This window comes from Haemaphysalis longicornis, unplaced genomic scaffold (assembly GCF_048455015.1).
Source record: "Haemaphysalis longicornis isolate Haplotype H1 unplaced genomic scaffold, Haemaphysalis longicornis Haplotype H1 scaffold_3, whole genome shotgun sequence".
Taxonomy (NCBI): Eukaryota; Metazoa; Arthropoda; class Arachnida; order Ixodida; family Ixodidae; genus Haemaphysalis; species Haemaphysalis longicornis.
In genome coordinates this window covers 13,924,846-13,948,955 of record NW_027526335.1, presented here as the reverse complement: position 1 = coordinate 13,948,955, position 24,110 = coordinate 13,924,846, and the positions used below count along the sequence as shown (strand labels likewise).

Below are 24,110 nucleotides of genomic sequence, written 5' to 3'. Positions count from 1 at the left end.
CAAAACTGTGCTAGCACTCCTCTGGAAAATTTTCTTCACTCGCAGCTCCCTGCACACGGTGTGCTGTACAAGGTCAGCATCTGTGTTACAAGAAAATTGGCTGCGTATCTGCTCCTTTCGTTGGAAATGCCGTCAAAAGACGATAGTCTTTATTGGCTTTTGCGAAGTAAATGCCTCCCCTCGCTTTCCCGCTCACCTCTCATGTTGTTCCTCTTGCGTCGCGCTCCTCCCAAGATAAAGACGCCAACGGTTTGCTTAAATCATTTTAAATTTCCAGCGTTCCACTGCTCCAAACCGGGTGTCTCGATGCGAACGCTGCCGTACGGCGAAGATGCGCGTTAATCGAGGCGCCCTACTTCAACGTTTATAGAACCGCGTTTCCTTACTCCACGTGCGTTGCAAGCAGAACGTGGAACCTATCTAGTAGAACCTTGCGTAACGGTTGTTGGTTGATTTCTTATAATGGCGCCAGAAGCTATAGTGGCGCGGGCGACAGCAGGCAACGGCGGAGTGAATTCTTTTTTTGCAGTTGATGAAGTATTTACTTTCGCAAAAGTCAAGCATGTTTGATTTTTTTATGAAGTAACACTGCAAATATCACTTCTGTATTGATTTGTTGGCTAATATTTGCGTAATGTCTTATTCTTCTTCAACAATGTTGACAAGTGTGAACATTACACCGGACATAGACGGGTAGATTTAGCTGTGACTATATAAAACTATTGCGCAAGCATTGTCTTGCTTTGGCCGGGTGGTTGAATCGAGTCACAGACAGACAGACGGACAGACAGACATAAAGACATACAGACAGACCAAAATTTCTGGGTTTAAGTAGCCCAAGAAAGACTATGGTCTTTAAAATCCTTTTATTCTTTTCGAAGATGCGGACTCAAGAAACAGGCCTGTGGCTCCAAATCTTGTATGGTTGTTGTTGTTGTTGTTGGAAAACGTTTGTTCAGAGAAAGGGAGAGAGGAGGGGGAGAGGAAGAGTTAGGAGCGGTAGGAGGCCATCCTATTCCGGTAGGCCACGCAGGGACGCCGCCGCCTTCGCCCGAGAGATCAGGGCTTCCTTACATAAAATAATATGGTAGTACACAACGTGACTGAACCCCATACGCTGACGTCGCTTGCGGAAGACGTTTGCTTCTATCGATTGCATTTTAATTCTCAAGCGTCCCTGACGTCAGTTGTAAAAAAGGGTTCGCCGTACAAAAGTAGAATCGCGGAGATTAAGTTGTAACTTCTTTGCAAATTACTTGCGTTTGAGCTAAAAGTTACGGTATTTTTTTTTGTTAAAGTCCTACCTTGGCCAATCTATTGCGCCGATGATGATGACGTCACCACAGATGGTGTATAGAGGGGGCATGAAGTCTTTTAAGTTGTTATAAGGCAAAGTTCCACCGCTAGGCTGTAACAGGATTCACTTCGGAGCATTCATATGCAAAAAAATACAAATGCAGTATGTATATAGGTGAGAAAAAACCCAAACAAGCGCTCCACACATCCTTGTTGGGAACTCAAGCCGTGGCGGCAAGACTTGGCTTAGCTCCTACCTCTTACCAGCCCAATATAAAGCTGTGGCGGGTCTTTTTTTAGTTTGATAAAAAAAAGTCGTAGTTGGTCCTGTCATTTGCTCACAGCCGCAGCTATGACAAGGCAATGCGGAAGAAATTGTGTTTGGTAAGGTTTTTGTCAGCTCTATATTTTTTCGCATTATGCGTGATTGGAACTTTTATCCCGTGCCTATTTTTTTCAAAATTGAGTCCGCTCAGCCACCTGTGCGTGTTGCAAGGCAGATACGCGAGTATAACGTTCCCCCGGAACCCTCTTACTCGCAGTTTTGCGCCCTGCTACTGGGTCAGCCACTGTAAAAGGACGTTTCAGCAGACTCATTCTTCCCCCATATGCACATTTTCTTCAGTGCTTCTTATTTTATTCGTTTTGTGACAGCTTTGTGATTTTGAACTCCGAGCTTTGCGACCTCAATAAATTATGGAACGGCAGTAGTAGCTCTAATAAAACGCGCACCAGAATTCCGCCAAAAAAAATATTTCATATTTATTTTCCTTTACTTTTTTGCTTTGAATTATTGTCGCCTTATGCTTCTCTCTTGCGACATTTGTCGCGTTTTTGAGCTCAGTAGTTCGTTAAACTGCAATTCTGAACTTCCGTTAACACCGCTTCACTCGTGCATAAACAATGCTCGCAGTTATAGTATCACGACATCTCGCCCCTTGGGGGAATTTTTCCCCATTTGCCACCTTGTCTAGTCTTACCTCACCTCGCACACCGCCAAATGTGGCGCCTTCCACCCGACTTCATCTTACCGCTCGTAATTTTTCATTCTTAGAAATCACTTACATCAAATTTTACTTGTTCTCTTTTCGCCTTGAGCACCACCGAGTGGGTTTTGAAACTCCTGGAGCATGACACTGCCTCGGCGCGGTCTCCTGAAATATGCAAGATTGAGTAGGAGGAATGTGCTGCGATGAACGATGCCACATTTTCGGGGCAATATTTTATATGTGTCTTCCCTGGAGATTACTGTCTCTGCACAGAATTTGAGGGGCACTTGCCAGGATAGCTTTGCAGCCGCGAGCCGTCTCCCCAACTCTACTTTTCGTTCTCGCCTTCTGCTCCAAGTTATCCGACTTGCGTGGAATAATGCAGCGAACACTTCTAGTAGAATGAATGCGTTGTTTCGTAAGAAGAGACAGCGCTGATAAAATGGATGAAAAATGAAAGGATGGAAGCTTGGCGGCGGTGCGCCGTTACCTCCCTGTCGCGCTCCGGCGTCAAAGCGAACATCGTCGCACAAATACCGAGTGACACTAACATTCCTTCTCATTGGTGTGCCGTCTAGCCTCGGCTCTTCCACGGCCACGCCATTTCTCAAACCGGGCATGCACTGAGCCACCTCTTCCTCCCCTTGCCATAAAAATGTACTTCGTTTTTGTAACGCCATTGGCATCATGAAGAAGTAAAGGCAAGAAATAAACCACCTACAAACTACGCTTTCGTATGGTTTACTAAACAGGGCTGAAAGAATACAACGTGCGAATACGGGTGGGATTTCAAGTTTTATTTCATGTATTGAAAATAAATGCAGATAGCGCCGCGTAGACAAGCTGAGTAACGAGTGCATCGATGCGAGTAAAACCCGACTACCCATAACGAGAATTCAAAGCAAAAGTGCGCCCCAGACGTCGTTCTCACTGCGATGTGGACTAGACGGTATTTGTAGGTAAAATAATAGGCGGCGCGATTCATTCAGGTTGTGTAAGCACCATCGCACGTCTCGTGCGGCACCAAGATTGAGGGAAAATTGCTTTGACGTATGCGCCGAAAGCGCTACCAGTGGCTGCTGCGGCCGCGATGTTTCGCTTGGTAGGTTTTAGTTTTTCAACTACACTATACCGGTGACTCACTCACTTTCAACCTCCGTTTACGTTACGCGAAAGGTCATGAAGTGGAGAGAGGGGTGAAGTGCGTTTTTAACACCAGAGCTGTTTAGGCCAAAACAAATTCTTCCGATGGAGACACAAAACCGCGAGAGAACGTGAGCGCATGCCTCGCGGCGGCCGCCCGGCTTCCCCGATGTGAGGCGCCGGGCAGGACCTTTGCGCCTCACAAGAAAAAAAAAAAGCGAGCGCACGTGCACGTGCGCCTCGCGGTAACCGCCGGCGTCGTCCAGGCTTGCGCGTGGGCTCTCACCACACGAGGAGCTCTCACCTCAGTTGTCGTCGCCGTGCAAAGACTGGGAAGTGAAGGGTCTGCCCAGCCAAAGACAATGACGACGAATCTGCCAAACCATCTGACCACAATCCACACGCGGAGGCGACCACCGGACCTGCTGACGAAGTGGAGGAATTGAGATAGTGTTTGTTCTCACACGTGTGCTCGCCGGCTTCACCGCTTTAAAAAGGACGGGGTACACTCAATGAGACTCCTGAGTGCGCCCATTGTTTCCTTCTGGACAAACACACGGAAGCATCGGCGCAAGGGAAAGCGAATTACGAGTACAAGAGCGGGGAACTGCTCTTGGTGCAAATACAACGTGTAGCGCTGCTTGGTCAGGCGGGTACAATACCCCTTTCGCTGCTTCAAGGATACCAAAAAGTTAGTAGCGTAAATGAAGCGGGGGGATACGCAGACTGAACGAAGGCAGAACTTGCGACCCCGTTTACTCCCACGGGGTAAGCAAACTGCACATGCGCAAAGAAAAACTCCCCGACTTGCTGGTTGCCTCCGTTGGAGGTGTAACTGTTTCCCGAGAAAATAAACGTGCGTTTTCCTTGGCCTACAATGGGACGCGGAATGTTTCATGGAGCAGAAGGGCAAGGTAAAAACATAGAGGCTGAAAAGGGCCAGTTGAATATTCGCCAGGCTGTACCGTTAAGACAACATTGCTCACTGAGCTTTTTGCAAAGTACAAGAGCTGTGTGGGGGGAAAGAAGGCGGTCAACAAGGTTAGGCGCGTCGAAAATTCGGCCTAGAGCTATCGAGTGGGGAGTTGGAGCTCGGAGCGCACCATCAGAACAATGCGATTCGTACCGTAGATACTGCGTGTGCCGTATATCGCCCTTCACGGCTCTTACATTGAGAGAGGAGATGACTTTTCTACAGTGTGCAGCCGTCAGTGAAGGCCGTTATGGGGTTTTCGGGCACAAATGCTCATTTCCGGCAAGGATGCTGCCACCATCACTGTGTTGGCCGTGCCTTTGGTGCACGATTTGACTGCATCATACGGGATCGATTCCGCCCGTAACGGCAGCAGAGAACGGCGACTGCGAGCGTGTAACAATGATTATCACTCCTCGACAAGCCCTGGCTCATTTGTGGTTAATTACCCACTTAGATTAGCCCTGTAAGCGCTCGTCCCCTGATCTATTCGGGGCTAATTGCTAGCAGACTAGACGACTACAGTCAGATGTGGTACTACTCCTAATCGCGCTAGCTGTATGTATTACACGGTATGTATTCGGTGTTGATATCACGGCTCCCAGCCTGTGAAGCTACGGCGTTGCCAAAGAAGAGTTACGGCCGTAAATGAGCAGCAGGCCGAACTTATCCTAATTATCAAGTGAAATACCGCGTGTAAAACTAAGCAGTAATAGATTACTTCCATTACCTTGACGTTTCTTATTTCTGTGTGCTTTTTCGCTCACTTCCTAGGCCCATATCGGTAATTAGAAATTTCTGTTTGCACACAGAAAATATGTGGCCCGAAACAAATAGCGTTATTAAGGGAAGCTTACCTGGCTGGGGTTCGCACAGAAAGGCGAACAAACGAAAGCGACGAAAAGGGCGGAAATAAAATAAAGCACTAAAAATATTTGCTAAGTATCACCAGGCTTTCGCCTTCAAAACGTAAGCAGATTTAAGTAGTCCGAGGTTTTTTATTTACATTGTTGTAGCCTTCCTCCATGCATGCTTTTTTTAACGTTGACATATTGGCCTTCGTTTTCACCTGAACGTACTGTGCAGTGTGTCGTATTCCCCTCGTCTGTTCTCTCCTCCCTCATTGCACAAGTGTAAGGCAAGAAATTCTGTTCGGGCTCATAAAGCAGCTTGCGCCACTTCTCAATCAATGGGCGCACCAGTGCTCACAATGAGCCTGGCCCACTCTATCTTGAAAGCCATGCTTCAATGTCAGTGACAGACGATGCGCTGTATTTGGGCGGGGAGCCGGGCGCTTAATGTACGCCACCTTTCACGGAGTCCGTGCTTCCTTGCGAAAGAGCGCCTCCATTGGGTTCATCGCTCTATCGTCAAGTGACAGATAAATACCTAAGCATAATCGTCCCAACAATACAAACGCCCAATCCTGATTTCATTGTACTTTGCTGGAATCATTTTGCGCTCTGTTAGCAACAAGTGCTACTTCACGCCGATGAACAGCTCTTCTCTCCGGGAACACTTCTCCCTAGAAGAAGGTTGTTGCGAAATGAGCGGGGAAAGCAAAAAAAAAAAAAAAAACGCGTAGGCCATTTCCCCATGCCAGCATTGCGTAAGCTCATCATTAGGAGGCCTACAGATCGCAATAAAGGTAAGAATCCGATAGGGTTCGACACGAGCACTTATAAATACAGAAAGAGTATGTCTGAGAAGGAAAGCAGCCAATCAGCGCAGAAATACAACTACACCACGTGCATACAAAAAACATCCGCGGATACAGATTGACTTTCTTGGGAGTGAAGGCACGGAATTGGGGTTCACGCAATGTAGGAGGTGCAGAAGAATCTTTCATGAAGCCTTTCTAAAGGGAGGCTATCGCGCCTGGCCTAACCCGGCGCTAGAGGTGCAACGTGGCATTGCTCCACCACTACACTTAGAAAGAGATGGTAACGCATATCTTCTGCGCCAGGTCGGCCGCGCTGGGAAAAGTGAAAATTTCTGCGCTAAACTAAACCCCGTAAAGTGTACCTGCTAATTCCCGCGTGATGTTCAGATCAGACGCTCGGCAATACAGGTTTTGTTTTTCTGGCAGTCGCAGCCAATGTTTGGCGTCCGTCCAGCCAATTCAGTCCAAGTAGCCGAAAGGACCGAGGGCCACGCCAGTCTCTCCCATTGTGCGCATGGGAGCTGCGCTTTCGCGCGGTTATTCGTAGTGTGGGGAGTTTGCAAGCGCGATGTATGAGAGAAAAGAGGCACACTACATCGGCAGACAATGGGGCACAAATAGAACAGGTTTCTCCGATGCCACTCATGGGACACGAAGGATATAATTACTCAATACCGTAAAAACAAGTGCCGAGAGATATTGTTAGCCTCGAGATGATATGATTAGCTCGAGGTAATTTCCACGTGCTTCATCTTAAGTCTAAGCGCCCTTGCAGGGGTGCTAGTGTACTGTGGGCAGTGTTGTACACGTTCCTATCAAACAGGAACGAAAGCTCGTTCCTCGTTCATTCCCAATTTTGAAATGAGTTCCCGTTACAAGTTCCTTTATTGCGAAACGAATGCGTTCCAGTTCTGCTTCGAACATTAGGACGTGTCGTTACATGAACGTTAGATCTCATTTTTTAAATTAAAATATGGTGTCGGATAATCCTGAGGCTAAATAAAGTGAGAAATTTAAAAGTCACATCGAACTACGTATATTACACGAATAAGAACACCGCCGGCACCATATTATCTGGAGATAAAAAGAATCCAAAGAAACTCTTCTTTTTCTTTTTTCATGGAGCACTGAACAAACTCCAGACATGTTTAACTGCGATTTTGGTGCTCGTCCGTTATAGCTTCAACACATATGTCACTTTGCACTTCGGCCTTATAAATGCGCAGTCAGTTTACTGCGCTTCAAATGTGCAAATAAAAAGTTACTCACATACCTTACAGGCCCCTCACATACTTTCACATACCTCACATACTTTACAGGCCCCTTTGTAGGGAATTGAGTAAGCGGGTTACAAAAGTTACAAAAACAATAACGTGATCCACACTATCACTCTCACTGAAACTCCCAGATATTCATCAAAGCACAAGTATAACACAGATTGAAACCGACCAACTAAAGCCAGTCTGAACGCTGGCCGTCGACCATCGGGCGGCCTCTCTCAGGCATTGTCCAAACTGCGCGCGACGAAATTATGCCAAAAAATGGCGACATTCTTGTCCTTTGTCAGCACGACGCGTGCAATACAAAAGGACCTGCCACTCCCGCCGACCCATCCCCACCAGACCGGCGACAGACCACGCCGTGACGAACTGCGCGCGTACTGTGTAACTTCGAGCAGTACATCGCGAGACACTCCCGCGAGCCCGTGACCCTTCGAATGACCTCACATCAAGCGCAACTCCCCCGACAACAACGTACCCGCGCCTCGCGTGCACTAATGCGGTAATTACCCTTAAAAATATATTAGATACAGTGGTTCCACAAGGGACCTGCAGCGCCGCTCGGACTTCGACAACCTTTCCCCGACAGGGAAATATTCTATCGGCCAGACGCGCATCCTGCCCTCCCCAGACAAACGATGAAAGGTAAAAAGCATTCTCGCGGCTGCGCTGTTCACCAGCCGAACGCCGCGTAAGCTCAACCGGCATGAAAGCAAGCACAAACTGCGGCCTGCTGCGTGGTTATTCTTCTGCCTTTGACCTTCACGGAAGGGCGGGCAAATTGGCCAGCTTATAGGAAGAGAAACACAGTAGCGACTTGTGGATTTTCGTACTGGAGCCTTGGCATCAAAAAGAGCCAAATCCTAGCGATGTAACGTTTAGAGAAGGAACGCCGTTCCTGCCGTTCCTTTATAAACCTAACGAGTTACCGTTACAGTTCCACCGACCCTTAAGGGAACGGTGGCGTTCCTCCGTTCTTCCAAAAAGGAAATTGTTCCAGGAACGGCGTTCCTTGGAACGCCGTTCGGTACAACACTGATTGTGGGGCCTGTATAACACGAAGGCTATGTAACCCTGCCTATGTTACCTTGTGCCTTTGCTGCCACCTCAAATGGGGGACTTTATTTCCCCTCTATTTTGGCAAAAAACAATAGTTGTAACTCGTGAACGGGGAGAATCGCTTTGAGAACCCGAGAGAGCCACCTGCACGTTCTCATACTTGCTGAGCCGCTGCGAGAAGAAACGAACGTCGCACACCTTTTAATTTATTTGCCACGTAAAATCAGTCTTGCTTTCTTTTCCTATGTTTTTTTTTTCTTCATTTTGCCTTCAGGTCACTTCTGAGTTGCTACTGCATTTTAACAAAACTTTAGTTTGTTTTTGTTCCCCTAAATATCAGTATCAAATGTGCGTGCCTATTGTCCTTCCAATTAAAAACGCAGGAAGGAACGAAGCAGAAGCATCGGCGCTGCAGAGTGAACGAACCAATATGCGTGCAGTACTGTTTCTACTTTAGCCATATTTATTTCCTGCTTTACCACCCCCAATCAGTAGAAATATACTCTACCTCCCGGTTCCACTTTTCTTCTGCAATTTCTCTCATATTCAGTGAAAACGAATTCATATGAAAAATATTCAGCGTCTATTGGAACAATGAAGAAATCGATATCACAGCTCGTCGTTCTGCGAGACCGGCTGGATCGCTGCTCCCTTCAAGCGGCCGGATGGCCCCACCTTGTGTAACGAGTCCCACTCTTGATGCACCCAAGCAGGCACGAACTGGGTGTGGCTGTCTTGTTTACACTAACAATTCCCGATTGGAAACAAAGAATGTTGGTTCATTACGTTATCGTTTCCTTTGCATCATTTACAGAGCATCCTATGCAAAGTACACGATGTCTCCGGCATCGTTTATTTTGTATATGATGCCAATAAACCCCATTGTTCATTGTTTATATATATAAGAGATGAAGGAATGCATGGGAATGTAACAACAATAGTCACCCTGATAGCAGTCTGCCGCATTATTTGTTCGACATGGCCATATTTTCAGCGTAATTATGGTTGGCCTCCGATCCACCAGTGCACTGCCGCCTTTAGAGCAAGTGAGATATAGTGAATGATATAGGATACCTGCTTTTTCTGTATAATGTTTCCTACTCTGCCTACCCTCTAATTCTGTTCATTGCAGCGAATACATAACTTTTATAGCCTTTTTATGGCGAGGGTGAGATATTCTAAACACACACTGAGCCGCAGAGGCCTGTGTAACGCAGTGCTGTTACTGATGGTAATTAGACCGCCATTTTCTAAAGCTTGTATGGCATGAATTTTGTATAAACCAGCAATGATTTGCAGAGTGAGATGTTGTATATAATATTGGTTTTCATGAAGCTAGATGAGTCTACAATAAATATGCTTTACTTTGATTTGATGTGATTTTATATTATTGGCTGGGGGAGCGCACGTGCCCGAACGCCAGCCAACGTGTCTCGCATCGGCTCCCGGTTCACTTCGTCCAACCGTGAGTTCTGCTCAAAGGACCCGCCTTTACGAGTGACCAAGCGATTCTTCAAGTTACCGGCTGCCCGTACATACCAGTTTCGACCACCCTCGATTAGAGACTGGACAATTATAATGGTTTTTGTGCACCGCTGCCGCTAAGCCTACGTGCATCGGCGTGGCGCCAGCGCTCGAGCCAGCTACTCCGCGGGGCTCGCGGGAGAACTTGCTCGTGGCGTTCCTTTCGCGCCAGGGCTCATGTCGCACACCGGCAACATTCTCCGGCCTCCATTTCTTCAAATCGGCACCCAACCGCCCGCGATGATTGAGCCACCAGTGGGAACCCAGACCAGTAATGAATACGTCGAAGAAGAAGGCTGTTCTACCCAAATGGACCACGAAGAAGCCGACGACGATCCAACCGGCGGCTGGAAAACCTGGACACGTGTCAAGCCAAACAAGAAAACGGCCATCACGAGACTGGATCGGGTAAGTAGGCCCCGCTCCTTGCTCTTGCTAAGACCGCTCTCGAAAATAAGTGTTAAAGATATTCCCAAAAACGCACTAGCAATGCTTATCGGCGCATCAGCTCCCTCATCGGAACTAGCTGAGCTCGCAGCTCATCGATATGATGTAGCAGGTAACAGCATCCAACTGACTGTGTACGATCCTGCACATGCCTCCAAGCTAACGGCTACCACTCATGTCCGCTTTATGCATCACTCCCAAGAGATCATCGTCCCTGTTGAAATCAAGGCATCTCCAAATCGTCCCAATACATCCCGCGGGGTTATCACAGTTGAAGCAGGTGATTCTAATGAAACAATCCTTCAGTGGCTTCGCTGCGAGCAGGCGGACATTTTGGCTGTTCAACGCATTGGAAAGACCAATCGAGCAGTCCTCACCTTCGATTCACCTACACTTCCTCGAGTGGTCAAATATTACATGGCCATCGTACGGGTTAGTCCATACGCCCCTAAGCGAATGGTCTGCTTCAACTGCCATAACATCGGACACATGGCTAAATACTGCCCCAAGCAACCAGTCTGTAGAAACTGCGGCCGCACCCACAATCAGGAAGAGCCTTGTGAACGTACGCTCTTCTGTGTGGCCTGTAAAGAAGATGGCCACCTGGCCCTAGACCCGAAGTGTGCCAGCAGAAAAGCAATCCCACGACAGCACTCTCAGCGCGTTCAGGACGGGGTTTCTTGGGCGGACTGCGTACGTGGACAATCGAAATCTGCTCCAGAAAGCGGGATGCAATCCCAAACTGTGAAGTCAGATGCGACCTCAGCCGCGACCTCTATTAATGAGGCTATTTTGGCACAGCTGGACAGCCTGCGCTCTGAACTCCGTCAGCTGCGAGAGGAGAACGCGCAACTCAAGGAGGAGATTGCCACGCTCCGTCAGGGTACTCCTCACCAGTCGCAGCTACAACGAAAGACTGATTCATCCAAGCTTCCCCCGAAATCAGCGCAACGTATGCGCCCGAACATTTCGACGACCCAGCGCCGTAGTCGCAGTGCTAGCAATAAACGAACCCCGACATCTAAACAGCATCCAAAGGAGAGTACGGATTTTATACAAATCCTTAAGTTCATTCGCGCGGATCTCCAACAGGAACGGCGTGAACGCCAAACGGATATAGAAAGGCTCCGTACTCTTTCCGACAGTTACGCCTCGGAAACAAAGTCCATGCTGCAATTAATTACCAGTAAACTCCCGGGACTGCCCAACGAGGTTGAACCGCCCCCTAGAAAGGTTGCACCAAGAAACGCGCTGACTCAATGAAGCACTCCCTTAAGATACTACAGTGGAACTGCCGTAGTTTTACTCAAACCAGCTCCATACTTTCAAACCGCACCCCTCACATTTCACCCTTCTTAATTCTACTTCAGGAAACGCGGGTCACTCCTCAAGTCTATGGCTTTACGACTTTTACAGAACCTTCAATTACGAGAAGGGGCCTAGGCCGTAGCCCACAATGCACGCCCTCAATTATTGAACAAACGGCGGTCCTGGTCAGATCAGACCTGGGTTGTTACAAAATTTCTGTCCCTGGCCAAAATTCAGAACATCATGAGGCTGTCATCGTCCACCTTCGCCTCCCGGACGGCAAGCCACTGATTGCAGCCTCGGTTTATTACAGACCAGCAACTGGCTCTCAAAAATCTATTGCGTACAACTGGCTTCGGCACTTGGTATCTAAATATCCCAGAACACCGATCATTATCGGCGGGGATTTTAATGCCAAAAGTACGACCTGGGGTTACACTCAAACAGATGGCCGTGGTGCCCGCCTCGAGGAAACCTCGGAAGACTGTAACCTCATTATCATCAATGATCCCATGCAACACACGCGGATTGGCCTACATCCCAAGCAACAGAACTCCTCCCCAGACCTTACTTTAGCTTCGCCTGGCATTGTCAGGGACTGGAGCCCCTTTACAACAACGTGGGACAGCGATCATTGTCCTATTCTCATCACTCTTAACGGAAAACGCTTCCGAACACGCCAGCGCCTATCCCGAATCAATTGGACAACCTACCGGCACATGTCCTCTTTGTCCACGCCTCAATCACTCGAACAGATCATTACTACTTTCCAGGAAGCCAAAGATCTGTCTTGTGAATACATTGACTGTGACGACAAAACCCCGGCTATGGACGCCCACATGGCGAACCTGTGGAAGAGAGCTCAAACTCTTACCACCCGGTACCTTGCTAGCGGGAAACGTCGCCGTGATCTCCTCAAGATGAGAAAACAATACAAGCTAATTAGGGAATACCAACGCTCGCTCGCCAACGAACAATGGCACAGCCTCTGCGCAAGACTCGGCAAGGAACGCGGCCTCTCCAAGTTATGGCAGGTGTACCGTGGGATGTCCGGCAAGCGCAAGCATAAGTCTACGCTGTTCTCCACACTCACTCTAAAGGACACCCCAGAAGCTGTGGAACAGCAGCTCATAACTACGTTTTTTCCCCACGCTTCCCTCACTCCTCATCCCCCTCTACCCAACATACCAGTATCGGAGCCTGTTGAGGAGCTAGATCTCCCCTTCACGTTTGCGGAGCTCCAGGCTGCCCTCCACCAAGGCAAACCACGTTCGGCGCCGGGCCATGATGGGCTCACTTGGCAGCACCTTTGCAACCTGGATGAAGCTACCCACCTAGTGCTTCTGGACGTTATCAATGACCTTTGGGCTACAGGGACCGTTCCGGACAACCTCAAGCTCACGCTCGTCCATCCCATTCCAAAGCCTAACAAAGACCCCTCCAACATGACTAACCTTCGGCCCATTTCCTTGACACCAACAATCTGCAAACTCATAGAGCGTCTCATAAATAATCGCATGAAACACTACATGGAATACGTCCGGCCATGGCTCCACCCATCACAAACTGGCTTCCGACCACACCTGGGTACCCACGACTGTTTATGGTTGCTGCGACGAGTGATCAATCGCACTTCCACAGCAGGCAACCCCGACTATGTCCTTGCCATTGACATGCGTAAAGCGTTTGATCGCGTGAGCCAAACGGCAATCCTTACAGAATTGGCACAAGCATTCCCAAGCCAGCGAGCCCAAAACTGGATCCGGTCCTTTCTAGACAACCGCCCCATACGTTTGAGCGCCACGCACCCGGGATGGAGCCCCAAGACCTATTACCTGGACAGGGGCGTGCCTCAAGGCTCTATCCTTGGACCTGCGCTTTTCAATTTGGCAATGGCCCGTGTAGCACGGCAACTAGAAAAGGATTCTGCTGCACGCTTCGCGATCTATGCTGATGATCTTACTGTATGGACCGAAGCTGCAGACTACACATCAACTGAAGACATGATCACTGAGTTGCAGGCCGCAGCTCACAGCCTCACGTCGAACCTTCCAACGTTAGGGCTAGACTTGGCTCCTGAAAAAACAGAGTTTTTGGTGGTGCACGGACGGCATAACATACCTCCTGATATGCACCACACCATCTATCTGTCTGACACACCAATTAGGTCTGTGTGCGGCAAAATTAGACTGTTGGGTATCCCATTGGCCAGTCACAACAGCGCACAGTGCTGGATAAAGCAACTTCGATGTACCTGGAAGCCAATGCTTCATATAATCTCTAGAATGTCAAATAAGTACGGAGGGGCCCAACAAGCGGCTTGCATTACTCTAGCACGAGCAGTGGCTCTAGGCCGCCTTCTCTACGGCGCCCCTGTATATACCCTCTCAAACAGTCACAAGAAGCAATTAGCAGTACTACACAGGGCCACGCTCCGAACAATAACTGGTTTGCCGCGACATACCCGTATAGATGCCCTCGAAAAGGCCGCTCCTCTGCCTCCTGTGGAAGCTCTGCTTTCTGAAGCTGCCCTCCAACACGAACAACGTCGATCTCTTACGGGTCAGGGAGCGGCGCTCGCAGCGTGGGATGCTCGAACCATGTTGCCACCACCGCTGAGTCCGGCACCGCCTGCCCCCTGGGAAAGGCCACTTCTGACATCGCCACATCAGCGACCTGGCATTCCCAAAGCAAGGAGGTGCCCTCGACAAAAAGCCCTTTGTCGCATCCTGGGGGCGAAGCTCCCAGATGAAACTGACATCTTTACTGATGCCAGCCTGGACCACCACCGAATTGGCCTCGCGTGGCATTGTCCAGCACGACCCGAATTTGATGGTTCCATTACGAAGCATATACTTTATCCGTCTCCCACTGAAGCCGAACTGCGTGCCATTCTCCATTCCCTGGACCATCTTGCCTACAACGTCTCTGCTCCACTACCCGCCCGCATTCGTATTCTCAGTGACTCCAAAAATGCTATTGACGAGTTCAACAAGGCTTTCTCTGACCATCCTACTGTCCACCAGATTCAAGCTATGGTCAACATACTCGCTCAGAATGGCACTAAAACTCACCTGGCATGGATACCGGGACACATGATGCAGGGACATGGCAACCAGACCGCGCACTCTGCGGCTAGGGAGAGCCTTCTCGTAACCCCTCCGCTGGATGACCAATCCCCTGCTGCTGTCTCGCCCACCTCCTTTCGCCTGCAGCTGGACCACGCTCGCCACGTGCGCCGATGCCGCCTAGCATCAAGCACTCCGCTTGGCTACCTACACGGCGTCCCTTCCCTACCACGCCCAGCCGAAATTTTCATTAATAAGACTCTTGCGAACGCTGCTGTCACTCCTCACATAATATACAAATGGATTCACCCTGGGACGTCACTACCCTCACGTTGTCCGCACTGTTCAGCGACTTCTATCGCGGACCTGAACCATTTAATCTGGCACTGCACTGAATTTTCAGACCATCGATATATTATCGAAAATGCACTTCCAAATGGTTCTTCACCAGCTAATCCCCCATACCATGACCCCCAATTCCTTGCCGCGCTAGGCACTTTTTCCCTTGAGAGCGGTCTGGCTCGAGTAGTGTGAGCCGGGGCCTACAACCCATTTGGTCCCTGAAACTGGACAATTAGATCCTCAATGGACAATTAGATACTCTACGGCCCTTGAAGATTCAAGTAGTGTTAATCCTCCCTCCCTGCTATTCCCATTTCCCCCCTCTGGCCAACCGGCCGTCCCATCCCAATAAAGGACTTTACTACTACTACTTATATTATTGGTGAAAGCGAGGGGAGTCAGAGGCTATAAGCACAAATGGCCTCCGAGAGGCCTCAGAACCCGATTCCCAGTGTCAGAAACAAATGTGATTTTTACAATTTCCAACACAATAAAAATACCGCCGTCGTAATATACTGCTACACATTGTTCAAGACGTTGATCTTCAAATGCAAATAAACATCAAAGTACACACGCAGACATATTAACCTCTCCTTTTTTTCCCATCTCGTCTGCCGTACTTTTAGGGCCTTTAATTCCTTCTCCCCATCCCCTCAGAGTGGCATGTAGGCGGGAACATGCCGGCAAACCTCCCTGCTTTCATCTAATAAAGAGCTGTCTCCCTCTCTCTCCCTCTCTCATATCAATTCACACACTTCAAGCCCACGCTATCAGATCTCTACATCCCAATTATGTGATAATGTATTTATTTTCTATGTTCTTAACTTCTTGTAAATCAGAGGAACATTAGCAATTTACTTGGAAAACCTAATTATACATATTATGAAGGTTGCAACATCTGTGGTAGGCGGCATTTCTGGCTCGTGTGTTGTTGCAACGACGTGCTGATTTTAGAAGAAACCGGAAACACGGTTAGAAAGTGTTACTTGTTATGTGCCAGGGAAAATTCATTGCTTTGTGGGGAAATATGCAGCCTAGATGGGGGGAGTATTTTGAATTTATTCGATTATTTTATGCCTTTGCGCTTCATAGCGCAGACATTCGATTTATTAGATAGCTTCACTATGCACCGGAGAGAATACGAACAGGTCGGTTGAGACGGTGCTAATCCGCATACAGGAGCACTCATGTGTGCCGCAGGCCGATCCGCCAATTTTTGCGAAGATGTTTAAGTGAACCTTCAGGTTTGGATCAACCACTGTATCTTCCAATACTTTTTTTTGGCCCGCTACCTGAAGAACGGACCGGCCACCACTTACCGGGAGCACAAGGTGAGAACGGTGCCTTGCCTTATGCGTCCCTCCTGCATGGACCTCCAGATCTTAAAAGAGAATCCACAGCCTTTGCCTTTGCACTGCCCTAGCCGTTGTTAGCCGGGAATAAAAGTTGTGTCGCAGACTGTTGCTTCAGCACGTGTTTTGCCACGGGCAGCACAAAGGCAGAACTTTTACAAGGGCTGTCAATTCATTATAACGCCTTGGCATATTCCACGTTCGCCGTAGCCGAACACCCCTGCCCCCATTCACTGCTTTAAAGAGACCCCGCAACACATTGTTGAACGCTTTTTGAAATCTTAAATGCTTTTTTTTAATTGCGAAAGTTTGCTCTGCAGCATAAAACGGTGGAGGCGAGTGTGTTTAAATGTACGTAAACAAATCTTAAATGCTTGAAGAGCGTAGTCACCCAACACACCCAGTACTTAGATTAGGGGGTCGCAAAGTACCTCAGCCGAAAATTACTGCTCTATGCCCATCAGATAACTTGAAAACTCTCCCAAAAGATTGTTCTATGTTTCCCGGTCTTCACGTTCTTTGACGGTTTGAATTACGCACTAAGGCCATGTAACCGCTGTTGGCCGGATGTCCTTCAGTTGCAGCAATGAACGCTTTTCGATTGGAACTTAAAAAAAAAGCCACAAAAACCAAGCAGAAACGGAAGGCGTATCTGGTGCGACGAACAAATCACGCAGTGCCGCTCCGTACTGACGATAACTTTAGCTTTCGCAGTGATTCCAGACGCGAAGGAAAGAGTGAAAGCGCTTATAAAAAGTTTTGCAGGGTTCCATTAACACTTTTTGGCAACTGCAGCCAAGCTATAGTCACCATAAGGTGAACCATATTTCACTGCTGATATTTTGCCACGGGTTTCAAAACAATAAGAATATAACAAATTTTGTATCTGGGATTTTTGACGCCATCCAAACTCTGGAAACCTAGCGTGCCAGAATTCAGCAGCGACCTTTACCGCCTTCTCTCTCTCAACGCATCGACAGTCCGTCATATCACCTTCGATCCGCACATCAGAACACGGGTCAATACCTTCAGCGCTTCCCATTACGCACTCACCGCAACAATGCCGGTGAACCGTTCACGCACAATCTCCCATCTTTCGGTAGAATGAAGAAGTGAGCAAGATTGGAGAAGAGGGGCGCTCTTCTTCCGCCAGCATTTTATTGACTAGCCGCTTTGACGGAAAGCAAAAGCACAAGGGCCAAAAAAGTTCCCCAAACATGAAGGAAGAGGAATTCCGATATACGTAAAACTTAGCCCAGTTTCCGATACCTCTACTCTGAGATCTCCGTGGAAGCAGATCCAGGGGACGCCTGCCGCCTCTTGCCGATATAAACGCGCTGCAGTGCCCTGGAAACGGGCGATACGCCGACACCGTACCTGCGTGTCGCGCTGCTCCCGCTATTTATCTTGATACTACTTTTTTCCACTGAGAGTTTCCGTCTGTGCAGGAGAACAAAAGAGCAGAAAGCACAATCGATAGAGCCCCATTCCTCGACTCACAGCGACCGCTGTTCAAACTCGAAAGCTTCCCACTCAGAGTCTGCACCACGCTCGATACTGGAATATTGTGATGGGGACACTCACTCAAGAGAGCTTGCGAACAGCACTCGCTACCACTGTTATTTTCTCTCTTGCCAGCCTTCGTAATGAAGAGCATGTAAAATGGGGAGGTGTGGCGCTACAATATTTGCGTGACGATCTGACCCGCTATCTGACCCAAACAAAATAAAATTGTTTCTTTGAGGTTTTGAATATATCGCGCTTTAGGAAATAAATTCTCCCTCTTCAACAACTTTCCGTCCTCCCATAATCCCCCAGTGCGGGTATGTGCCATCTGGGGTATGCACAGATGGCGCATCTGTGTATACCCCGCCCCCTCTTTATACAGCGCGTGAACCTTTGCGCAAGCAAGTTTTAAACTAGTAAATACCTGAGGCTTCAGATGCGGTCACGTGGGTTTCACAGATGTGCCACACGCGGCGCCTAAAATCCGAAACAGAGAGTGTGGTGCTCCTACGAATTGATGCACGAGTGCGTTAATTAATCACGTGCACGGCTGCATATATATATATATATATATATATATATATATATATATATCGCTGCTTTTACACAATCGCCAGCTAAATCGCCACCCAGAAAGGAGCCTAGAACGAGCGTAGCCGGGTGTTCCGAAAATATCCCTAGAGAGAGAGAGAGAGAGAGAGAGAGAGATTCCAAAAACTAAGCAGAAAACGGGCTAGAGCATGTCAGCGGGGTGTTGTCGTCTCGACTGCCTGGTGCTGCGTAAAGCCATTTTCGAGGCCGCCAATAATTAATCAGCTTCCAAGTAGAGCAGCCCCGCATGTTCGCCCAAGGCTTCCAAGACGCTCAAATGGCTGGAGTCGATCAGAAGGCGCTCTTCGCCTCCCACTCCTTCGTTCACGCTACCAGCGGTGGGCAAACTGCAGCACAACCGGGTTTGGTGGAATTCATCGGCTGTCATCTGCGCACACACCCCTCCTTCCCACCCTTCAGCTCATCTCTCCTCTCCTATCGAGTTTCGGATTTCGGGTTTCGGGTCTCGGGTCTCCTCTCCTCTCGTTATGATCCTCTCGGGTTTCGAGGTAAGCCCCGCGGACCTTAGTAGGGCCTCTCTCACACTATCCTTTGAAATTTCCTTTGGCATAAAGTGGGCTAGGAGGCGCTGCCTTCTTTTCCGCCAACGGGGTCCCGAAAATGTTCACACAGTCGCTTTCCAAGGGCTTTCCTCTAAAGGAAGCCGTTAATTAAGGGCACCCTTGAAAGTCCCCGCTGGTGGCTTGTCACGGCGCCTTAGCACGTAACAATGAATAACCGTAATTAATTTTCCGTAGCAGATGCCAGAGTTCTTTAAAGCGAAATCTTAGTTATTTTCGCAAGTGAGAGATAGAGAGAGGGAGAAAAAAAACTGTGATCTTTCCTGGGCGTAACCACCTGAGAAAGAGGTTCCAGGTGGGCGCTTTGTCAGATGTCGGCCAGGAGCCCGTGGTCCTTGGCGGCGCCTTCCGCCAGCTGGGCGACTGAAAGTTGTTGTTCGGGGGTACAGCTGAGCCGCGCGGCCTTCCCTTGATGATAATTTCTGATTGGAAACCCCGGGTGTGCGGGCCGGGGTTTGAGGCGACAGACCAAACCATGTGTGTCAGGGAAGAAGCTGATATTCCCCACGACTTGAATGTGTCCTGGTATCTTTCTGGCTATTGTCGATGGCATAGGGCGGGGTGGGGAAAAGTGCATGTCTGCAGCCTACGCCACGCTACTGATCGTCCTCTTGCAAGGCATCTGTGAGCCGCCGGAAGTTTCAGATGACTCAGCCGATAGTTCTGTGTAATTTCCTGGAAGAGTTTAACCTGGATGTAACAAACCTGTATTTAACCAATTTCTAGATTTAACGAAGTTTTTTCGTTTCCCATTGCCACCCCATTAAAACACGTGTTTGCGGCCTCTGTGTTTTCACGTTGTACTGAAAGTTTGATACTGGGAACAAAGATCTAGGTAATATTACCAGCGTATTTATCTGACACATCTCCTTAGTTTCGAAATATGGCGTCTCCTTCTTGCCTTGGCCACCGCCTCATCGGAAACGACAAAGCAAACTCTAAAGGGGCCCTGATAATCCAAACCTTCGTTGTTTGATCGAAACGTTTACTCCCCGTCGTTCTTGGATAACGCCTTGCGGTGGAGACAGTAGCGTCGCTAGGGGGGGGGGGGGGGGGGGGTGCCACTCGTGCCCTTTCAGTGTCTGTAGTGGACGTCGAAAACTGGAAGACGACTGCCACTAAACTGCGGCTGCCTATTCAAATTCTCCTCCATTTTCAGTATAATGGGGAAGGCAAGGTAACCACCGCGGGCTGGTTCGGCGTCTGCTGCTACTTGACATCCGTGTGGGAGCACACGCAAAACCGATGACAAAAACACAAGAAGATAAACAGTCAAGCCGAATTCATTTTTTACGGTCCGCACAAAAAGGGCAGCCATTCGCTTTGTAGAGCACTCAAAAATCCATAGGCAATATATGCGTAAATATTGTAGTCCCCGCTGTACGTTGTGGGAACGAGCGCTTGAGACCACGTAACCTAACATATCGCTCCGCGCCGTACGGTTAAAGACTGCGCTCAAGCCCTCGTGACGTCAGTCGGCCACGTGGTCTACGCATCTCTCTAGAGCTGGTCTCCTGTTCTCGTGTTCCGCATCCAGTGATGGACTCCTGTTGAATAAAAAAGAAAGATGGAGAGCAGTAACTGAATAATCCGCACAGGCAGGCATCGCTAGCTTCGCTATAAAGTTGGCTTTGCCGCAAACGGCTCTCGCCCATGACAACATAGCGACTGAAATTCCCCGTTGCTTTAGATCTCCTCAAGAAATAAAAAAGGGTATAGCAGCCGCATGGGTACAACTCCAAGATGTTTTAGATGATTAAGACGAAGTAAACAGTGACAAGAAGCAAAATAGTACACTCTCAAGACAAGGCAGTGTATGAACTTACAAACATTAGATGGAGGATACTGGAAGGAGAGAGCTGATGCCTCGCCCAGATAGAGATGTTCAAATTGCCGGGAAGCAAGTATCGGAAATATTAAAGCAAAAAAACCAGTGAAAAAACATTACGTCCATAAAAAACCAGCAGCCGCCCTGACTATTGACTATCATATGGAGCTCCATTATTGCCCACAAATGAACGAATGGTTCCAAAGTCACTGTTCCAGAATAATGGTAACAGCGCCTAGCCCAATGGTGCCCTCAGTGCAAATGGAGGTGCTTTAAGGACGGGAAGAATGAACAAGTAAAAACGATCTATCCGCGTCTCAAATCAAGAACACCACCATCCTGGCGAGTAGGAGCCAAGAAAACGAGGTGAGAACAGCGGCATGGCGTAAAAGTTCATGTCTCCGTTTAAGCCCTTTCTTTTTTGTCTTTAGCCGTGTTTATTGCTCACAAAACACACGCTTGAAACAACCAAACAAAATCTCGCATTGCATACATGCACTTTCACACCTTTTGTATGTGCAGGTGTGCATCGTTCGATACGGCTTTTTCCCCCAATTCCCGAGATAATGCGGAACTCATTAGCACTAGGCCATTCTGTTACCAAGGGCTCGGTTGATCATCCACTTTTGCAAGAGTTCTCTTGCTCTTTTCTCCTTCACTTTCCTCCGATATCGACTGCGAAATTGCCCTTACCGTTCCGCGCCGGGAATCGATTGCAAATTGGCCATCCTCCCAAGAGCTACTAATTCCGGCTCCCAACTCCGCATTCAGCGGTTTCCGAGATGCCTACAGAAACGGTACTTTCCTCAGAAAGCTGACTGAATTTTCGCAGCACTTCCTAGTTTTTACTAATCTTAAGGGTTCAATTAGACACCTAAATTTTAATCTCAGTACCAGGGTGTAGCTGTATACCGAGACTAAATTTCCACCAAAGGAAAAAACATTGGCTCAACGAGAAAATGCTATTTTTTGTAGGTTCCATATCGCTCCTGTCATCTTAACGCCGAACTCTTTCCGCATTGCAATGGACGAACGTAATCGTGAAGCAAATGTGATAACCTATGATACACGGTAAATATGACTGAGGAAAAAGAAGAATTTACGTCATCTTATTTTTTTCGTGGTCGGAACTAGTTGGTAAAATGTATGCATTGTCGTTTATTTTTGTACAATATTGAGAATATATAGGTTTATTCGAGGTTTATAAAATCACTACTGCGATCTAAATAAGGTATAATGGTCCTACTTACAACTCAGCGGAGGGAAAAAAACTGTGTGGAAGGTGGGGTGGAGGGGCTAAGTTCTAGTCCTAAGGCAACATATAATTTCAGATGGGTATATAACCCGCATATTATATTTTTACGCCCTAAGTAACTGCGTAGTTAGCTAGAATAAGTTGCCTGGTAGAAGAATGCTGCGGATATTTCCTCCTTCCATTTTGCGTACATCCATAGTAGGAAGCGCGAAATCTAGCGGTTTTGAAGGAAGCTCTACTTGCCGAAACAATTACATTAACCTAATTGAAACACGTGGAATTCAGATCACAAACCAATATAATCACAGAACTTAAACTATGTCAGAAAAAGAAACGTACTTTTTACGCATCCGTCCGAAACAATAAGATTTAACTTCATTTTTAATATTGTTACGTGGCGACAAGGTAAAGATGAAACGAATATTTGATAATGGAGCAGCGATGTATTTACATGGATGAACTATGTATAAACGGCCATGACAGCTCAAGCTGAGCCCGTGCCACGCAGTGCTTCATCGTCGTCGGCGGAGTCCCCTCGAGATATGTGCCATGCCCTTTTTCTGATTACCGTCACATTTCCCCCTCGTCAAAGGCGACCGTCCCGGTCGAGGTCACAGTATATGCACGGGTGCAACAGTGACGAGATAAGGTGGGAATATACAGTGAAATCCTTGCCGCCACGGATGATGCTGAGCTTGATGAACATCGGCCCCGGAACAGCTGTGCCCGCCGACTCAATGAAGGAACGTCCGAAGCCTCTGGAGACACGCCGGTAAACGGGGCAGGGGAGCGGCGTCTTCGGCTTCGCAGTTCACGGGTGATCTGGTCTCGGCAGGTCATTGGCTGGGGACACGGGGCTGGGGAATGGGCGCGTCCATTAGGTCACCGGGGCTGAGGCGGCCGACGGGATCCGAGAGCTTCGAGGCGATTCCTTCAGGAGCCGAGACGGGGTGAAGCTTGGGAACCGGTAGGGGAATGGAGACCGCACCCTCCACCAAAGTATTACGTGGCGACAAGGTGTAAAGATGAAACGAATAAAGATAAAAAGATGAAGATGAAACGAAAACTAATATTAACATTTTTCGAAGATTTAACACAAGTAGAAACAAAGATTACCTCGCGAAAACCAAGTTACATGTAGGAATTTGAAACGAAGAGAGAGAGAGAGAGAGAGAGAAAGAGAGAGCGAGAGAGAGGCTTCCAATCTAAAAAATGGGCATTTCCACACTGTGTAGATGGAAGCCAGCGACGCAGTAACTATGATGGGTTTTCGCTATGGTGAATTTTTATGTTATGATTATTGGCTCATTTCGGCGTTCCAAGAGAGTAAGTTGCTCTTCATCCGGGAGGGATTTGCAGCTACTCAACGTGGGGGGGAACTTCAGGCGGCAACGGTGACGGCTGCACGTTATTTTCCCGCCCATTCGGCTTCTGCGCGCGTCGACGCTCTCTGGATTCTCGTTGTTCTTCCTACGAACGAACGACACGCGTCCATCTCAAAACGAGCTAAAAATGCAACTGCTGACAACGGCGCAAGCACCGTTATCAGCCGATTGCACAACTCGTGAAAAAGGTATCGGTGTTTTGGAGGGGCATAAAACTTTTGAAAAAGGAGTCGGCGGTGGCGAGGAGGAGTGGAGAAGCAGTGCCGAGTAAAGCGGCTTCACCAGAGGGGGGGGGGGGGGGGGGGGTTAGGCATTGTGTATACAGCTTCGCTGTGAAAAGAAACTGAGAGTTTTGCCGTCGTTTATAACAGGCTACTTACTTCTTTACAGGGGTTGTGGAAGCCGTACGAAAGAACCTTGAAAGAGGTTCTTACAAACAGGTCAACTGGACGAATAATGAAGAAGGACGACAAAAACGCATCATCGCGTTTTGTGTCTTTCTTGTGTATTTGTCTAGTTG

General features: G+C 48.3%; 1 protein-coding gene across 4 annotated transcripts in view; it reads right to left on the bottom strand.

Annotated features, from left to right (window-relative positions):
- Positions 1 to 24,110, bottom strand: part of LOC144173993 (uncharacterized) — a 418,670-nt gene that overhangs the window by 139,231 nt on the left and 255,329 nt on the right. Inside the window, exon 2 of one of the 4 annotated variants that reach the window (XR_013323412.1) lies at positions 20,405 to 20,669. The exons of the other annotated variants lie outside the window; for them this stretch is intronic. The gene's annotated coding sequence lies outside the window, so the exon portion shown is untranslated. Of the gene's footprint in view, positions 1 to 20,404; positions 20,670 to 24,110 lie in introns of those variants that run through there. 4 annotated transcript variants of the gene reach the window in all.